Source organism: Pantherophis guttatus, chromosome 1 (assembly GCF_059756535.1).
Source record: "Pantherophis guttatus breed Tessera chromosome 1, ASM5975653v1, whole genome shotgun sequence".
In the NCBI taxonomy this organism is placed as follows: Eukaryota; Metazoa; Chordata; class Lepidosauria; order Squamata; family Colubridae; genus Pantherophis; species Pantherophis guttatus.
The window spans coordinates 169887573-169889919 of record NC_142063.1 but is presented as its reverse complement, the minus strand read 5'-3'; positions in this window follow the sequence as shown (position 1 = coordinate 169889919).

Genomic DNA, 2347 nt, shown 5'->3' with positions numbered 1-2347 from the left:
GACTGTTCCTTGATTATCTGTGTAATGTTCAGCAAAGTACCTATACACCCAAGAGCAGTTGCTTTGAAGGGAGTTTTGTGATGTGCCAGTTGGGCCTTTCTAAAGTCCTGGGCAACATTTTGCATGGATTCCTTGGCCTCTTGCCTTTGACTTTGTGACTGGGTGCTAATATTTTACCAGTGTAAGTGCACCTTTAGACACAGCAGAAGTTTCCATTTCAACTGAAAACTCTTTAACAAGCAGCAGCATTTGTAAAAGACTCACACTTTGGGGTCATGGAGAAAGTGGGGTGGGGGGTTGAGTGTGCTTCTCATTGCTTTAAAAAGTGTTTTTTAAAATAACATTTTATTAATTTATCAAAATATAAAATACAGAAATACAAAGAAAAGTGAAAATAATGGTAAAATAAGGGAGGGAAAGGAAGAAACATGTAGGATAGAGGGGAGAAACCAAAAAAAGAAGAAAATTTTATGGAAGGATACCGGGCAGCTCATAACATTTGTTTGTAAATTTTCATCATGTTTCATTCAAGAGCTTGTGCAGAGGGCTCCAGCCTTCTTATTTTTCTCCATAATGAAAACACTGGTAATTAAACTGAGCTGAGAGGGTTGATCAGCCAAAGTCACACAGTAAGTATATTTCCATGGCCAAGGATTGATTTGAAGCAGCATCCCCCACATGTTAGTCCAGCAACCAAATCACATTATATTAGCTCTCAAAGAGTTTTCTCTGTCCAGATTTAGCACCACAGCCTGATGTAAATACAGGTACAACCATTCATATACTGATCATTCAAAGTTAGAACCGCACTGAAAGAGCTACAGTAATTTGCTGTCCTCGGTAACCTTTATATTTGGTTTGCAACTGGGTGCTTAGTCCTAGTCAGCATGATCTCTTTATATGTATTCTTTTTCTGTTTATAAGCTATCGAGGAGTCAGGCATATTTCAAATTGGATATAGGAAAAATAATTTATCCGTATAGATGTACTGGAATACTTGGGAAAGAATGAAGTAATGATGTCAGTTTGGATATTGGTGTCAATACTGAGAAAAGGCTAGTTATTACTTTGTACATATGCTGTGCTTATGGAGAAAATAGGTGTTAGCCACTGTGCTTCCTATCTCTGTCCTATGAGATATTCCTGCATGTCTGTTGTTTCAGGAGAACTTGCAATCCCACTGCACAAGAAACAGCCATTTTTGCTGCATTTAGGACTAACCCTTACTTAATGAACAACTAGGGCTTCTGCTTAATTCTCCATGCCTCCTTGCAGCAGGCTTTATATGCAACATGATTCAATTGAAGTCTCCTTCAGCAAGTGGATATTATGTTAGAGTTATTCCTAGTCACCGGGGATGGCAGCAAGAGGTCTAATCCAGGGGTGGGTTCTAAAATGTTTTACTACTGGTTCTGTGCGCGTGGCTTATTTTGTGGGTGTGGCTTGATGGTCATGTGACAATTCTTTAGGATTTAGCAGAGGTACTGGTCTACCAGGCTTTTAACTGCTTGCAGAGCTGTACCGGTCTACTCATTTGTTTTTGGAGGCACCGGTCTACCCATTTGTTTTTGTAGGCATCGGTCTACTCATTTGTTTTTGGAGGCACCGGTCTACCCATTTATTTTTACATGTACCGGTCTACCCATTTGTTTTTGGAGGCACCGGTCTACCCATTTATTTTTCCAGGCACCGGTCTACTCATTTGTTTTTGGAGGCACTGGTCTACTCATTTGTTTTTGGAGGCACCGGTCTACCCATTTATTTTTGCAGGCACCAGTCTACCACCACACTGCCTTTTAACACTGATCAGCTGTAGGGCGGCCCTTTGAAGCCCCGCGGCAAGAATTTAAACAGTTTTTTTCCTTCTAGCCGATCAGCTGGGACTCAGGAGGCAGCAATAGATTGGGGGTGGGACCAAATAAAAGGTAAGAATAACGGAGAGGGCAGGAGGGCCCAGCTCCCGAACAAAGAGAACCAGTTCGGTGATGTCATATCGTCACCGCTACCGGCTCCGTGGAACCGGGCCGAACCAGGAGGAACCCACCACTGGTCTAATCCTAGCTGGGTATATAACATGGAATCTGTCCAGCTAAGCATATTTCTTGGTTAGAGTACAAAAATGGGATAATTCCTTTTCTACAGTGGGTGGGGAGCATCTACAGCTAGTCCAATGTGCCTTTCATTTTCAACAGCCTATTTTTATTCCATTTGGTGACTGTGAAACCTGAGATTCATCAGGAGTCACACTTTACACTTAAATGGAATACAGGGCTATTTTTGGGCCCTCTGCAGCATTGAATGTTACTATGTACTAAGCTTGTATCTCCCAAAGGATGCTTTTTTTTTC